Raw genomic sequence first — 18,571 nt, forward strand, 5'->3', positions numbered from 1 at the left:
CCACTCACCACTCACTCACCACTCACCACTCACCACTCAATCACCACTCACCCACTCACTCACTCACTCACCCACTCACTCACTCACCACTCACCTTACTGACCACTCACTCACTCACCACTCACCTCACCACCTTGTGACCGTATTCGTTATCCCAGCCGAACTCGGGGTGACCTCTGCGCTTGCCCAGGACGACTTTGCCGCCGGGAATGTCCACCACGTCACCAGCAGGAACTCCACCACCTGGAGAAGACACCGTGTAGGTGAGTGAGCCACTCACCCACTCACCAACTCACCCACCCACTCACTCACTCACTCACCCACTCACTCACCCACTCACCCACCCACCCACCCACCCACTCACTCACCCACTCACCCACCCACCCACTCACTCACCCACCCACTCACTCATCCACCCACCCACTCACCCACTCACCCACTCACCCACTCACCCACCCACCCCATCCACCCACTCACTCATCCACCCACCCACTCACCCACTCACCCACTCACCCACCCCCCCACCCACTCACCCACCCACTCACCCACCCACTCACCCACTCACCCACCCACCCACTCACCCACCCACTCACCCACCGACTCACCCACCCACCCACTCACCCACTCACCCACCCACTCACCCACCCACTCACTCACCCACCCACCCAACCACTCACCCACTCACTCACCCACCCACCCACTCACCCACCCACTCACCCCCCCACTCACCCACCCAGCCACTCACCCACCCACTCACTCACCCACTCACTCACTCACCCCTCCACCCCCACCCACCCACCCACCCACTCACTCACTCACCCACTCACTCACCCACTCACCCACCCACCCACTCACCCACTCACTCACTCACTCACCCACTCACCCACCCACTCACCCCCCCACCCCCCCCACCCACTCACTCATCCACCCACCCACTCACTCACCCACCCACCCACTCACTCACCCCACCCACTCAGTCACCCACTCACTCACCCACTCACTCACTCACCCCCCCACCCACTCACCCACCCCCCCACCCCCCCACCCACTCACCCCACCCCCCCACCCACTCACCCACCCACTCACCCACCCACTCACCCACTCACCCACCCACTCACCCACCCACTCACCCACTCACCCACTCACCCACCCACCCACCCACTCACTCACCCACTCACCCACTCACTCACCCACCCACCCACTCACCCACCCACCCACCCACTCACCCACCCCACCTACCCACTCACTCATCCCCCCACCCCCCCACTCACCCACCCACCCACTCACTCACTCACCCACTCACCCACCCACCCACTCACCCACTCACTCACTCACTCACTCACCCACCCACCCACTCACCCACCCACCTACCCACTCACTCATCCCCCCACCCCCCACTCACCCACCCACCCACTCACTCACTCACCCACTCACCCACCCACTCACCCACTCACTCACTCACTCACCCACCCACCCACCCACTCACTCACCCACTCACTCACTCACTCATCCACTCTTCAACTGACTCATCCACTCACCCACCCACTCACTCACTCACCCCACTCACTCACCCACTCACTCACCCACTCACTCACTCACCCACTCACCCACCCACTCACTCACTCACCCCACTCGCTCACTCACCCACCCCCCCACCCCCCCACCCACTCACCCACCCCCCCCCCCCCCCCCACCCACTCACCCACCCACTCACCCACCCACTCACCCACTCACCCACCCACTCACTCACCCACTCACCCACTCACTCACCCACCCACCCACCCACCCACTCACCCACCCACCCACTCACCCACCCACCTACCCACTCACTCACCCCCCCACCCCCCCCACTCACCCACCCACCCACTCACTCACTCACCCACCCACCCACTCACTCACCCACTCACTCACTCATCCACTCTTCAACTGACTCACCCACTCACTCACTCACTCACCCCACTCACCAACCCACTCACTCACCCACCCACTCACTCACTCACTCACCCCACTCACTCACCCACCCACTCACCCACTCACTCACTCACCCACCCACCCACCCACCCACTCACCCCACTCACTCACCCCACTCACTCACCCACCCACTCACCCACTCACTCACTCACTCACCCACCCACCCCACTCACTCACCCACCCACTCACCCACTCACTCACTCACTCACCCACCCACCCACCCACTCACCCCACTCACTCACCCACCCACTCACCCACTCACTCACTCACCCACCCACCCACCCACCCACTCACCCCACTCACTCACCCCACTCACTCACCCACCCACTCACCCACTCACTCACTCACTCACTCACTCACCCCACTCACTCACCCACCCACTCACCCACTCACTCACTCACTCACCCACCCACCCACCCACTCACTCATCCACTCTTCAACTGACTCATCCACTCACCCACCCACTCACTCACTCACTCACTCACCCCACTCACTCACCCACTCACTCACCCACTCACTCACTCACCCACTCACCCACTCACCCACCCACTCACTCACTCACCCACTCACCCACTCGCTCACTCACCCACCCCCCCCACCCCCCCACCCACTCACCCACTCACTCACTCACTCACTCACCCACCCACTCACCCACCCACTCACCCACTCACCCACCCACCCACTCACTCACCCACTCACCCACTCACTCACCCACCCACCCACCCACTCACCCCACCCACTCACCCACCCACCTACCCACTCACTCACCCCCCCCACCCCCCCCCACTCACCACCCACCCACTCACTCACTCACCCACTCACCCATCTACTCACCCACTCACTCACTCACCCACCCACTCACTCACCCACCACTCACTCATCCACTCTTCAACTGACTCATCCACTCACCCCACTCACCCACCCACCCACTCACCCACTCACTCACCCACCCACTCACTCACTCACCCCACTCACTCACCCCACTCACTCACCCACTCACTCACTCACTCACCCACCCACCCACCCACTCACCCACCCACTCACTCACCCACCCACTCACCCACCCACTCACTCACTCACCCCACTCACTCACCCACCCACCCACTCACTCACCCACTCACCCACCCACTCACACACCCACTCACCCACCCACCTACCCACTCACTCACCCCCCCACCCCCCCCACTCACCCACCCACTCACTCACCCACTCACTCACTCACCCCACTCACTCACTCACCCCACTCACCCCCCCCACACCCCCCCGCCCCCACCTGCTGAGGGCTGGGGCGTACTGCCACGTGATTGGTCGCCGCAGCAGGTGGACCGGCAACTGGCGAATCAGAACCGAGGACGTCTCCAAGTGGATCCGCTCATGCTCGCAGCCCAGAAACAGCGCCCACTGGGGGGGGGGGGGTGGTAGTGGGGGGTAGTGGGGGGGGTAGTGGGGGGGGGTAGTGGGGGGGGTAGTGGGGGGGTAGTGGGGGTGGGGGGGGTAGTGGGTGGGGGGTGTGAGTGGGGGGGGTAGTGGGGGGGGGTAGTGGGGGTGGGGGGGTAGTGGGGGGTGGGGGGTAGGTGGGGGGGTAGTGGGGGGTAGCGGGAGGTAATGGGGGCGGTGGGTGTGGGGGTGAGAGGGGGGGGTAGTGGGGGGGGGTAGTGGGGGGGGTAGTGGGGGGGGTAGTGGGGGTGGGGGGGTGTGAGTGGGGGGGTAGTGGGGGGGGGGTAGTGGGGGTGGTAGTTGGGGGGTAGTGGGAGGTAGTGGGGGCGGTGGGTGTGGGGGTGAGAGGGGGGGTAGTGGGGGGTGGGGGGGGTGGTGGGGGGGGGGGGGTGGGGGGGGTAGTGGGGGGTAGGTGAGTGGGGGGGGGTGAGTGAGGGGGTGAGTGAGTGGGTGGTGGTTGAGTGGGTGGGTGAGTGGGTGAGTGAGTGAGTTGGTGAGTGGGTGGGTGGGTGAGTGGGTGGGTGAGTGAGTGAGTGGGTGAGTGAGTGGGTGGGTGAGTGAGTGAGTGGGTGAGTGGGTGGGTGAGTGGGTGGGTGAGTGAGTGAGTGGGTGAGTGAGTGGGTGGGTGAGTGGGTGAGTGGGGTGGGTGAGTGGGTGAGTGGGTGAGTCGAGTGGGTGGGGTGAGTTGTGAGTGAGTGAGTGGGTAAGTGGGTGGGTGAGTGAGTGAGTGGTTGGGTGGGGTGGGTGAGTGTGTAGGTGAGTGGGTGGGTGAGTGAGTGAGTGAGTGGATCAGTGTGTGAGGGAGGTGAGTGGGTGAGTGAGTGGGTGACTGTATGCGCGTGTGTATATAACAGCACTTGCCCCTGCAGCCCCTGCTAGAGGCTACCTGGGGTAGCTTTGCCTTTAGCTGTGTGTGGAATCCCGAAAGATAGCGGTGAACTCGGATGACCGAAGAGGTCACTGACTCGGCACACAGACAAAGCTCCCCCAGGTAGCCTCTAGCAGGGCTGTAGCGGCAAGTGCTGTCATACAGACAAAGCTCCCCCTGGTAGCCTCTAGCAGGGCCGTACGGGCAAGTGCTGTTACACAGACAAAGCTCCCTCAGGTAGCCTCTAGCAGGGCTGTAGGGGGCAAGTGCTGTCACACAGACAAAGCTCCCCCAGGTAGCCTCAAGCAGGGGGTGAGTGAGTAAGTGAGTGAGTTACTGAGTGAGTGACTGACTGAGTGACTGAGTGAGTGAGTGACTGAGTGGGTGAGTGACTGAGTGAGTGGGTGAGTGACTGAGTGAGTGACTAAGTGACTGAGTGAGTGAGTGAGTGACTGAGTGATTGAGTGACTGACTGGCTGAGTGAGTGACTGAGTGGGTGAGTGAGTGAGTGAGTGACTAAGTGACTGAGTGAGTGAGTGACTGAGTGAGTGAGTGACTGAGTGGGTGAGTGACTGAGTGAGTGGGTGAGTGACTGAGTGAGTGACTAAGTGACTGAGTGAGTGAGTGACTGAGTGATTGAGTGACTGACTGGCTGAGTGAGTGACTGAGTGGGTGAGTGAGTGAGTGAGTGACTGAGTGAGTGAGTGGGTGACTGAGTGACTGAGTGAGTGACTGAGTGAGTGAGTGACTGAGTGGACTGAGTGAGTGACTGAGTGAGTGAGTGAGTGACTGAGTGACTGAGTGAGTGACTGATTGGGGGAGTGAGTGAGTGAGTGAGTGAGTGACTGAGTGAGTGAGTGGGTGACTGAGTGACTGAGTGACTGAGTGAGTGACTGAGTGAGTGAGTGACTGAGCGACTGAGTGAGTGACTGAGTGAGTGAGTGACTGAGTGACTGAGTGACTGAGTGAGTGACTGAGTGGGTGACTGACTGATTGACTGAGTGGGTGACTCACCCATGGACTGCTCTCCACGATGGGTGAGTGGAAGTCACCCACACTGATCGGTGACCTCACAGCGCTCCTCACTCTGCCTGAGTGAGTGACTGAGTGTGAGTGAGGCTGAGTGAGTGACTGAGTGAGTGACTGAGTGACTGAGTGACTGAGTGAGTGACTGAGTGAGTGACTGAGTGACTGAGTGAGTGACTGAGTGACTGAGTGAGTGAGTGACTGAGTGACTGAGTGAGTGACTGAGTGGGTGACTGACTGATTGACTGAGTGATTGACTGAGTGAATGACTGAGTGAGTGACTGAGTGACTGAGTGAGTGACTGAGTGACTGAGTGACTGACTGACTGAGTGACTGAGTGGGTGACTGACTGAGTGACTGACTGAGTGACAACACCCCATGGACTGCTCTCCACGATGGGTGAGTGGAAGTCACCCTGACTGATCGCTGATCTCACAGCGCTCCTCACTCTGCCTGAGTGAGTGACTGACTGAGTGACTGACTGAGTGACTGAGTGAGTGAGTGACTGAGTGGATGAGTGGGTGACTGAGTGAGTGAGTGACTGAGTGGGTGAGTAGGTGGGTGACTGAGTGACTGAGGTGAGTGACTGAGTGAGTGATTGAGTGAGTGAGTGAGTGATTGAGTGAGTGAGTGGGTGACTGAGTGAGTGACTGACTGGCTGAGTGAGTGACTGAGTGAGTGAGTGACTGAGTGAGTGAGTGACTGAGTGACTGAGTGGGTGAGTGACTGACTGAGTGAGTGACTGAGTGAGTGAGTGGGTGAGTGAGTGACTGAGTGAGTGAGTGACTGAGTGACTGAGTGGGTGAGTGACTGAGTGAGTGACTGAGTGACTGAGTGACTGAGTGGGTGAGTGACTGACTGAGTGAGTGACTGAGTGAGTGAGTGGAGTGAGTGAGTGACTGAGTGAGTGAGTGAGTGGGTGACTGAGTGAGTGATGTGAGTGGGTGAGTGACTGACTGAGTGAGTGACTGAGTGAGTGAGTGGGTGAGTGAGTGACTGAGTGAGTGAGTGGGTGACTGAGTGAGTGAGTGACTGAGTGAGTGAGTGGGTGACTCACCCATGGACTGCTCTCCACGATGGGTGAGTGGAAGTCACCCACACTGATCGCTGATCTCACAGCGCTCCTCACTCTGCCTGAGTGAGTGAGTGGGTGACTGAGTGAGTGACTGAGTGAGTGAGTGGGTGACTGAGTGAGTGAGTGACTGACTGAGTGAGTGAGTGGGTGACTGACTGAGTGAGTGACTGAGTGAGTGAGTGAGTGAGTGACTGAGTGAGTGAGTGGGTGACTGACTGACTGAGTGAGTGACTGAGTGAGTGAGTGAGTGACTGACTGACTGAGTGAGTGACTGAGTGAGTGAGTGGGTGAGTGAGTGACTGAGTGAGTGAGTGGGTGACTGAGTGAGTGAGTAACTGAGTGAGTGAGTGAGTGGGTGACTGAGTGAGTGAGTGAGTGAGTGAGTGACTGAGTGAGTGAGTGAGTGAGTGAGTGAGTGACTGAGTGAGTGAGTGAGTGAGTGACTGAGTGAAAGAGTGAGTGACTGAGTGAGTGAGTGGGTGACTGAGTGAGTGACTGAGTGAGTGATTGAGTGACTGAGTGAGTGACTGAGTGAGTGAGTGAGTGACTGAGTGAGTGAGTGGGTGACTGAGTGAGTGAGTGAGTGACTGAGTGAGTGAGTGGGTGACTGCGTGAGTGAGTGACTGAGTGGGTGAGTAGGTGGGTGACTGAGTGGGTGACTCACCCATGGGACTACTCTCCACGATGGGTGAGTGGAAGTCACCCTCTCTGATCGCTGACCTCACAGCGCTCCTCACTCTGCCTGAGTGAGTGACTGAGTGAGTGAGTGAGTGACTGAGTGAGTGAGTGGGTGACTGAGTGAGTGAGTGAGTGAGTGAGTGGGTGACTGACTGAGTGAGGTGAGTGACTGAGTGACTGACTGAGTGACTGAGTGAGTGATTGAGTGGGTGACTGAGTGAGTGAGTGACTGATGTGAGTGAGTGACTGAGTGACTGACTGAGTGACTGAGTGGGTGACTGACTGAGTGGGTGATTGAGTGAGTGACTGAGTGAGTGAGTGAGTGACTGACTGAGTGACTGAGTGACTGAGTGACTGAGTGACTGACTGAGTGACTCACCCATGGACTACTCTCCCACGATGGGTGAGTGGAAGTCACCCTGACTGATCGCTGATCTCACCGCACTCCTCACTCTGCCTGAGTGAGTGACTGACTGAGTGAGTGGGTGAGTAGGTGAGTGACGTGAGTGACTGAGTGAGTGAGTGACTGAGTGAGTGAGTGAGTGACTGAGTGAGTGAGTGAGTGAGTGACTGAGTGAGTGAGTGAGTGACTGAGTGAGTGAGTGAGTGACTGAGTGGGTGAGTAGGTGGGTGACTGAGTGGGTGAGTAGGTGGGTGACTGAGTGGGTGACTCACCCATGGACTACTCTCCACGATGGGTGAGTGGAAGTCACCCTGGGTGATCGCTGACCTCACCGCGCTCCTCACTCTGCCTGAGTGAGTGACTGACTGAGTGAGTGGGGTGAGTAGGTGAGTGAGGTGAGGGAGTGACTGAGTGGGTGAGTGACTGACTGAGTGAGTGAGTGGGTGAGTGAGTGAGTGAGTGGGTGACTGAGTGAGTGACTGGGTGACTCACCCATGGACTGCTCTCCACGATGGGTGAGTGGAAGTCACCCTGACTGATCGCTGATCTCACCGCGCTCCTCACTCTGCCTGAGTGAGTGACTGACTGAGTGAGTGGGTGAGTAGGTGAGTGACTGACTGAGTGAGTGACTGAGTGGGTGAGTGACTGACTGAGTGAGTGAGTGGGTGACTGAGTGAGTGAGTGGGTGACTCACCCATGGACTGCTCTCCACGATGGGTGAGTGGAAGTCACCCTGGGTGATCGCTGACCTCACAGCGCTCCTCACTCTGCCTGAGTGAGTGACTGAGTGAGTGAGTGGGTGAGTTGGTGACTGAGTGAGTGACTGAGTGACTGAGTGAGTGAGTGAGTGACTGAGTGACGTGAGTGGGTGACTCACCCATGGACTACTCTCCACGATGGGTGAGTGGAAGTCACCCTGGGTGATCGCTGACCTCACCGCGCTCCTCACTCTGCCTGAGTGAGTGACTGAGTGAGTGAGTGAGTGATTGAGTGACTGAGTGAGTGAGTGGGTGACTGACTGAGTGGGTGAGTAGGTGGGTGAGTGAGTGGGTGACTCACCCATGGACTGCTCTCCACGATGGGTGAGTGGAAGTCACCCTGGGTGATCGCTGACCTCACCGCCGCTCCTCACTCTGCCTGAGTGAGTGAGTGAGTGACTGAGTGACTGAGTGAGTGAGTGAGTGATTGAGTGACTGAGTGAGTGAGTGGGTGACTGACTGAGTGGGTGAGTAGGTGGGTGAGTGAGTGGGTGACTCACCCATGGACTGCTCTCCACGATGGGTGAGTGGAAGTCACCCTGGGTGATCGCTGACCTCACCGCGCTCCTCACTCTGCTCCGGTAATGGACACAGCGACGGAGTCGCGGCCAGTGGTAGGAGCCTCCCAAGCGGAAGTTCTCCTGCAACATCAACATCAACAACATCAACAACATCAACAACATCAACATCAACAACAACATCAACATCAACATCTACAACATCAATAACATCATCAACAATAACAACAACATCAACAACATCAACATCAACAACATCAATAACATCATCAACATCATCATCAACATCAACATCATCATCAACAACATCAACAACATCAACAACATCAACAAAAACATCATCAACATCAACATCATCAACATCATCACCATCATCTTTACCACCATCATCTTTACCATCATCACCACCATCACCACCATAACTATCATCATTATCATTTTGTTGTTGTTGATTTTGTTGATGATATTGTTGATGTTGATGATGTTGTTGATGTTGTTGATGATGTTGTTGATGTTGTTGTTGATGTTGATGTTATTGTTGTTGTTGATGTTGTTGATGATGTTGTTGATGATGTTGTTGATGTTGTTGATGATGTTGTTGATGTTGTTGTTGATGTTGTTGTTGTTGTTGATGCTGTTGTTGATGTTGATGTTGATGATGTTGTTGATGTTGTTGATGTTGTTGATGTTGATGATGTTGTTGATGTAGCGACGTAACGGTATCGTCCCAGGACATCTCATCAACTCCCGTCTCGAACATCGCCTCCATCTCTGGGTCCACACGCTCCTGCATCAACATCAACAACAACATCAACATAATCATCAACATCAACAACATCAACAACAACATCAACAACAACATCAACAACAACATCAACAACAACATCATCAACATCAACAACAGCATCAACAACAACATCAACAACATCATCAACATCAACAACATCAACAACATCAACAACATCAACAACATCAACAACATCAACAACAGCATCAACAACAACATCAACAACAACATCAACAACATCAACAACATCATCAACATCAACAACATCAACAACATCAACAACAGCATCAACAACAACATCAACAACAACATCATCAACATCAACAACATCAACAACATCAACAACATCAACAACAGCATCAACAACAACATCAACAACATCAACATCAACAACATCAAACAACAACATCAACAACATCAACAACAGCATCAACAACAACATCAACAACATCAACAACAACATCAACAACAACATCATCAACATCAACAACATCAACAACATCAACAACATCAACAACAGCATCAACAACAACATCAACAACAACATCATCAACATCAACAACATCAACAACATCAACAACATCAACAACAGCATCAACAACAACATCAACAACATCAACAACATCAACAACATCAACAACAACATCAACAACATCAACAACAGCATCAACAACAACATCAACAACATCAACAACAACATCAACAACAACATCAAATACGTGATGGTGGTGGTGATGATGATGGTGGTGATGTTGACGGTAATGATGATGGTGGTGATAGTGATGGTGGTGATGATGTTGATGGTGGTGATGTTAGTGATGGTGATGATGGTGATGGTGTTGATGGTGATGGTGTTGATGGTGATGGTGTTGATGTTACCGTGATGAGACCCGCCAACATCATCTTGTTGAGGTAGACTACTGCGGGGTGATGTTAGTGATGGTGATGATGGTGATGATGGTGATGGTAGTGATGTTATCGTGATGCTAGTGATGGTGATGATGATGATGGTGGTGATAGTGGTGATGATGGTGATGATGATGTTGATGTTGATGATGGTGGTGATAGTGGTGATGATGGTGATGATGATGTTGATGATGGTGATGTTGATGTTACCGTGATGAGACCCGCCAACATCATCTTGTTGAGGTAGACTACTGCGGGGTGATGTTAGTGATGGTGATGTTAGTGAGGATGATGTTAGTGATGGTGATGATGGTGATGGTGGTGATGGTGTTGATGGTGATGGTGTTGATGGTGATGGTGTTGATGTTACCGTGATGAGGCCCGCCAACATCATCTTGTTGAGGTAGACTACTGCGGGGTGATGTTAGTGATGGTGATGTTAGTGAGGATGATGTTAGTGATGGTGATGATGGTGATGGTGGTGATGGTGTTGATGGTGATGGTGTTGATGGTGATGGTGTTGATGTTACCGTGATGAGGCCCGCCAACATCATCTTGTTGAGGTAGACTACTGCGGGGTGATGTTAGTGATGGTGATGTTAGTGATGGTGATGGTGGTGATGATGATGATGGTGATGATGGTGATGGTGTTGATGTTACCGTGATGAGGCCCGCCAACATCATCTTGTTGAGGTAGACTACGGCGGGGTGGACAAAGTAGAAAACGAGCGGCAGACGAAGTCGCTCCGGGCTGAGGTAGAAGGTCGACTCGTCTGGGAGAGGCGGAGAAGTCACCCACCAAGTCACTCACTCAGTCAGTCACCCAGTCACCCAGTTAGTCACCCAGTCAGTCAGTCACTCAGTCAGTCACTAAGTCACTCAGTCACCCACTCACTCACCCACTCAGTCACCCAGTTAGTTACTCAGTCACTCACTCAGTCAGTCACTCAGTCACTCAGTCAGTCAGTCACCCACTCAGTCACTCAGTCAGTCACTCGGTCACTCAGTCACTCAGGTACCCACTAAGTCACCCACTCAGTCACCCAGTTAGTTAATCAGTCAGTCACTCAGTCAGTCACTCAGTCACTCACCCACTCAGTCACTCAGTCAGTCACTCAGTCACTCAGTCAGTCACTCACCCACTCAGTCACTCAGTCAGTCATTCAGTCACTCAGTCACTCACTCAGTCACCCAGTTAGTCACTCAGTCACCCACTAAGTCACCCACTCAGTCACCCAGTTAGTCACTCAGTCAGTCACTCAGTCAGTCAGTCAGTCACTCAGTCACTCAGTCAGTCACTCACCCACTCAGTCACTCAGTCACTCACTCAGTCACTCAGTCACTCACTCAGTCACCCACTCACCCACTCACTCAGTCACTCAGTCACCCACTAAGTCACCCCACTAAGTCACCCACTAAGTCACTCAGTCACTCACTTAGTCACTCAGTCACCCACTAAGTCACCCACTCACTCACCCACTCACCCCACCCACTCACCAGCAAGTGACGTGAACAAGGTCTCCGTCAGGCTGTAGCTGTTCTCGAAATACTCCAAAGCCTCCCTGCCGATTACACAAAAACACTCATCACCATCACCACCATCACTATCATCACCGTCACCATCATCACCATCATCATCATCACCATCATCATCACCACCACCACCATCACCACCATCATCACCACCATCACCATTACCACCAACATCACCATCACTATCATCACCACCACTATCACCACCACCATCATCACCATCACCACCATCACCACCATCATCATCACCATCACACCATCACCACCATCACCATCACCACCATCACCACCATCACCACCATCACCACCACCATCACCACCACCACCACCACCATCACCACCACCACCACCACCATCACCACCACCACCATCACCACCACCACCATCACCACCATCATCATCACCATCACCACCAACATCACCATCACCACCATCACCACCATCATCATCACCATCACCACCATCACCACCACCATCACCATCACCACCACCACCATCACCACCATCACCACCACCACCACCATCAGCACCACCATCACCACCACCACCATCATCACCATCACCACCACCACCACCATCACCACCACCACCACCATCACCACCACCACCACCACCACTATCACCACCACCACCACCATCACCACCACCACCACTATCACCACCACCACCACCATCACCACCACCATCACCACCACCATCACCACCACCATCACCATCACCACCATCATCACCATCACCACCATCACCACCATCACCACCACCACTATCACCACCACCACCACCATCACCACCACTATCACCACCACCACCACCATCACCACCACCATCACCACCACCATCACCACCACCATCACCATCACCACCATCATCACCATCACCACCATCACCACCATCATCACCACCACCACCACCACTATCACCACCACCACCACCACCATCACCACCACCACCACCATCACCACCACCACCACCACCACCACTATCACCACCACCACCACCATCACCACCACCCACCATCACCACCATAATCATCACCATCACCACCACCACCATCACCACCACCACCACCACCATCACCACCATCACCACCATCATCACCATCACCACCATCATCACCATCACACCATCACCTACCACCACCACCACCACCACCACTATCACCACCACCACCACCACTATCACCACCACCACCACCATCACCACCACCACCACCATCACCACCATCATCATCACCATCACACCATCACCACCACCACCATCACCACCACCACCACCACCACCTTCACTGATAGACGTTTTCAGGTCTCACCTCCGGCTGCAGCTGTGCAAGTTGCAGGGGGGGAGACTCCGCACGGATTTCTCGCCCGTCAGAATCCACTCCATCTCCTGTGGGACATCCACACACACACAGACACACACAGACACACACACAGACACACACACACACACAGACACACACACACACAGACACACACACAGACACACACACAGACACACACACTGACACACACACACACAGACACACACATCCCCACACACAGACACACACATCCACACACACACAGACAGGTAATTGAGTGAGTGAGTGGGTGAGTGAGTGAGTGGGTGAGGGAGGGGGTGAGTGGGTGAATGAGTGGGTGAGTGAGTGGGTGAGTGAGTGGGTGAGTGAGTGAGTGGGTGAGTTAATGAGTAGGTGAGTGAGTGGATGGGTGAGTGAGTGAGTGTGTGGTGAGTGAGTGGGTTGGTGGGTGGGTGAGTGAGTGATTGGGTGGGTTGGTGAGTGGATGGGTGAGTGAGGTGAGTGTGTGGTGAGTGAGTGGGTTGGTGGGTGGGTGAGTGAGTGATTGGGTGGGTTGGTGAGTGGATGGGTGAGTGAGTGAGTAGTGAGTGAGTGAGTGGGTGAGTGGGTGAGTGAGTGAGTGGGTGAGTGAGGTGAGGCTGAGTGAGTGGGTGAGTGAGTGGGTGAGTGAGTGAGTAGTGAGTGAGTGAGTGGGGTGAGTGAGTGAGTTGGTGAGTGGATGGGTGAGTGAGTTGTGAGTGAGTGGTGAGTGTCATGCCGTACTCCACTGCGAACGTGGATTTTGACAAAAATGATGTTGGTGATGATGTTGATGATGATGTTGATGATGATGTTGATGATGATGTTGTTGATGATGATGTTGATGATGATGTTGATGATGATGTTGTTGATGATGTTGTTGATGATGATGTTGATGATGATGTTGTTGATGATGATGTTGTTGACTTAACCGAGCAAGTGATGGATCCTGACTCTTCCGGTTAGAACAGAGACACAGAGAGACAGAGAGAGACACACACACACAGAGACACAGAGATAGACACACAGAGATAGACACACAGAGAGACACAGAGAGAGAGAGACTCACACAGAGACACACACAGAGACACAGAGAGAGACACACAGAGACAGAGACACAGAGAGACACACAGAGATAGACACACAGATAGAGACACACAGAGAGAGACACACAGAGACAGACAGAGACACACAGAGAGACACAGAGAGAGAGAGACTCACACAGAGACACACACAGAGACACAGAGAGAGAGAGACACAGAGACACAGATGATGAGACGCACACAGAGAGACTCACACAGAGAGAGACTCACACAGAGACACAGAGATAGACACACAGAGAGAGACTCACACAGAGAGGGTGATAGAGAAGAGTCGTTATCTCACTCTCTGTGTGTCCATGAGCTTTATATATATGTGTGTGTGTGCGTGCGTGTCTGTGTGTGTATGTGTGCATGTGTGTGTGTGCGTGTCTGTGTGTGTATGTGTGCATGTGTGTGTGTGGGTGTCTGTGTGTGTATGTGTGCATGTGTGTGTGTGCGTGTCTGTGTGTGTATGTGTGCATGTGTGTGTGTGTGCGTGTCTGTGTGTGTATGTGTGCATGTGTGTGTGTGTGCGTGTCTGTGTGTGTATGTGTGCATGTGTGTGTGTCTGTGTGTGTGTGTGTGCATGTGTGTGTGTGCGGGGAGCGGTGACGCAACGGTTAGCACACTGAACCATCAGCTGGGTTCGATGTTGACTACCTCGCCTGGTCTACAGGAGGTCGTGGGTTCGATCTCAGGACCCTGTGAGATGTTGACTACCTCGCCTGGTCTACAGGAGGTCGTGGGTTCGATCCCGGACCCTGTGAGATGTTGACTACCTCGCCTGGTCTACAGGAGGTCGTGGGTTCGATCCCGGACCCTGTGAGATGTTGACTACCTCGCCTGGTCTACAGGAGGTCGTGGGTTCGATCCCGGACCCTGTGAGATGTTGACTACCTCGCCTGGTCTACAGGAGGTCGTGGGTTCGATCCTGTACCCTGTGAGATGTTGACTACCTCGCCTGGTCTACAGGAGGTCGTGGGTTCGATCCTGTACCCTGTGAGATGTTGACTACCTCGCCTGGTCTACAGGAGGTCGTGGGGTTCGATCCCGGACCCTGTGAGATGTTGACTACCTCGCCTGGTCTACAGGAGGTCGTGGGTTCAATCCCGGACCCTGTGAGATGTTGACTACCTCGCCTGGTACACAGGAGGTCGTGGGTTCGATCCCGGACCCTGTGAGATGTTGACTACCTCGCCTGGTCTACAGGAGGTCGTCTGGGTTTCTCTCATGGTCCTCCGGGATTTCCGTTCCACGTTTTAGCATCAACGTCACCACGTTCAGAGGGTTTGCCTGCTGTGAGTATGGGTCTCTGTGGGTGTCTGTGTGTCTCTGTGGGTGTCTATGTGTCTCTGTGGGTGTCTGTGAGTCTCTGTGAGTGTCTGTGAGTCTCTGTGAGTCTTTGTGGGTCTCTGTGGGTCTCTGTGAGTCTCTGTGGGTCTCTGTGGGTCTCTGTGTGTCTCTGTGAGTGTCTGTGAGTCTCTGTGAGTCTCTGTGGGTCTCTGTGGGTCTCTGTGAGTCTCTGTGGGTCTCTGTGGGTCTCTGTGAGTCTCTGTGAGTCTCTGTGGGTCTCTGTGAGTCTCTGTGAGTCTCTGTGAGTGTCTGTGAGTCTCTGTGAGTCTCTGTGGGTCTCTGTGGGTCTCTGTGAGTGTCTGTGGGTCTCTGTGGGTCTCTGTGGGTGTCTGTGAGTCTCTGTGTCTCTGTGAGTCTCTGTGGGTCTCTGTGAGTCTCTGTGGGTCTCTGTGAGTCTCTGTGGGTCTCTGTGAGTCTCTGTGGTGTCTGTGAGTCTCTGTGGGTCTCTGTGAGTCTCTGTGGTGTCTGTGTGTCTCTGTGTGTCTCTGTGAGTCTCTGTGGGTCTCTGTGAGTCTCTGTGGGTCTCTGTGAGTCTCTGTGGGTGTCTGTGAGTCTCTGTGGGTCTCTGTGAGTCTCTGTGGGTCTCTGTGAGTCTCTGTGGGTGTCTGTGAGTCTCTGTGGGTGTCTGTGAGTCTCTGTGGGTCTCTGTGAGTCTCTGTGGGTCTCTGTGAGTCTCTGTGGTGTCTGTGAGTCTCTGTGGGTCTCTGTGAGTCTCTGTGGGTCTCTGTGAGTCTCTGTGGGTCTCTGTGAGTCTCTGTGGTGTCTGTGAGTCTCTGTGGGTCTCTGTGAGTCTCTGTGAGTCTCTGTGGGTCTCTGTGGGTCTCTGTGGGTGTCTGTGTGTCTCTGTGGGTCTCTGTGTGTCTCTGTGAGTTTCTGTGGGTGTCTGTGGGTCTCTGTGGGTATCTGTGTGTCTCTGTGGGTCTCTGTGGGTCTCTGTGTGTCTATGTGGGTCTCTGTGAGTCTCTGTGGGTCTCTGTGAGTCTCTGTGGGTCTCTGTGAGTCTCTGTGGGTGTCTGTGGGTCTCTGTGAGTCTCTGTGGGTCTCTGTGGGTGTCTGTGGGTCTCTGTGAGGCTCTGTGAGTCTCTGTGTGTGTCTGTGAGACTCTGTGGGTGTCTGTGGGTGTCTGTGAGTCTCTGTGGGTCTCTGTGAGTCTCTGTGGGTCTCTGTGGGTGTCTGTGGGTCTCTGTGAGTCTCTGTGGGTCTCTGTGGGTCTCTGTGGGTCTCTGTGGGTGTCTGTGTGTCTCTGTGGGTCTCTGTGGGTCTCTGTGGGTCTCTGTGAGTCTCTGTGAGACTCTGTGGGTGTCTGTGGGTGTGTGTGAGTCTCTGTGGGTCTCTGTGGGTCTCTGTGGGTCTCTGTGAGTCTCTGTGAGTCTCTGTGGGTCTCTGTGGGTCTCTGTGAATCTCTGTGGGTGTCTGTGAGTCTCTGTGAGTCTCTGTGAGTCTCTGTGGGTGTCTGTGGGTCTCTGTGAGTCTCTGTGGGTCTCTGTGGGTCTCTGTGGGTCTCTGTGAGGCTCTGTGGGTGTCTGTGAGTCTCTGTGGGTCTCTGTGAGTCTCTGTGGGTCTCTGTGAGTCTCTGTGGATCTCTGTGAGTCTCTGTGGGTGTCTGTGAGTCTCTGAGTGTCTATGTGGGTCTCTGTGGGTGTCTGTGAGTCTCTGTGGGTCTCTGTGAGTCTCTGTGGGTCTCTGTGAGTCTCTGTGGGTGTCTGTGGGTCTCTGTGTGTCTCTGTGGGTCTCTGTGGGTCTCTGTGGGTCTCTGTGAGGCTCTGTGGGTGTCTGTGAGTCTCTGTGGGTCTCTGTGAGTCTCTGTGGGTCTCTGTGAGTCTCTGTGGATCTCTGTGAGTCTCTGTGGGTGTCTGTGAGTCTCTGAGTGTCTATGTGGGTCTCTGTGGGTGTCTGTGAGTCTCTGTGGGTCTCTGTGAGTCTCTGTGGGTCTCTGTGAGTCTCTGTGGGTCTCTGTGAGTCTCTGTGGGTCTCTGTGAGTCTCTGTGGGTCTCTGTGAGTCTCTGTGGGTGTCTGTGAGTCTCTGTGGGTCTCTGTGAGTCTCTGTGGGTGTCTGTGAGTCTATGTGAGTCTCTGTGGGTCTCTGTGGGTCTCTGTGTGTCTCTGTGAGTCTCTGTGGTGTCTGTGGGTGTCTGTGGGTCTCTGTGGGTCTCTGTGAGTCTCTGTGAGTCTCTGTGGGTCTCTGTGGGTCTCTGTGAGTCTCTGTGAGTCTCTGTGGGTCTCTGTGGGTGTCTGTGAGTCTCTGTGAGGTCTCTGTGGGTCTCTGTGAGTCTCTGTGTGTCTTTGTGGGTGTCTGTGAATGTCTGTGGGTGTCTGTGAGTCTCTGTGTGGGTCTCTGTGGGTGTCTGTGGGTCTCTGTGGGTGTCTGTGAGTCTCTGTGGGTCTCTGTGGGTGTCTGTGAGTCTCTGTGGGTGTCTGTGTGTCTCTGTGGGTCTCTGTGGGTGTCTGTGTGTCTCTGTGGGTGTCTGTGAGTCTCTGTGTCTGTGGGTCTCTGTGGGTCTCTGTGGTGTCTGTGAGTCTCTGTGTCTGAGTGTCTCTGTGGGTCTCTGTGTGTCTCTGTGGGTGTCTGTGAGTCTCTGTGTCTGTGGGTCTCTGTGGGTCTCTGTGGTGTCTGTGGGTCTCTGTGGGTCTCTGTGGTGTCTGTGGGTCTCTGTGGGTCTCTGTGAGTCTCTGTGAGTCTCTGTGTGTGTCTGTGGGTCTCTGTGGGTCTCTGTAGGTCTCTGTGGGTGTCTGAGTCTCTGTGTGTCTCTGTGGGTCTCTGAGTCTCAGAGTCTCTGTGGGTCTCTGTGGGTCTCTGTGGGTCTCTGTGTGTCTCTGTGTGTCTCTGTGAGTGTCTGTGAGTCTCTGTGTCTGTGGGT

The 18,571-nt window shown here is 54.5% G+C and overlaps 1 long non-coding RNA gene across 2 annotated transcripts; it reads right to left on the reverse strand.

Moving 5' to 3' along the window:
• Window positions 1-8,660: 8,660 nt before the first annotated feature.
• On the reverse strand, window positions 8,661-14,631 carry LOC144738856 (uncharacterized). Of its 2 annotated transcripts, none has more exons than XR_013589321.1 (6): window positions 14,028-14,177; window positions 13,270-13,346; window positions 11,925-11,989; window positions 11,088-11,200; window positions 9,453-9,521; window positions 8,661-8,857 (listed from the first exon to the last, which is right to left on the reverse strand). It is a non-coding gene; the product is annotated as an uncharacterized LOC144738856 (long non-coding RNA). The 2 variants fall into 2 exon arrangements; XR_013589320.1 differs by lacking the exon at window positions 14,028-14,177 and adding an exon at window positions 14,211-14,631 and having other exon boundaries at window positions 8,663-8,857.
• Between the last annotated feature and the right edge of the window lie 3,940 nt (window positions 14,632-18,571).

Source organism: Lampetra planeri, unplaced genomic scaffold (assembly GCF_965212315.1).
Source record: "Lampetra planeri unplaced genomic scaffold, kcLamPlan1.2.h2 scaffold_1190, whole genome shotgun sequence".
In the NCBI taxonomy this organism is placed as follows: Eukaryota; Metazoa; Chordata; class Hyperoartia; order Petromyzontiformes; family Petromyzontidae; genus Lampetra; species Lampetra planeri.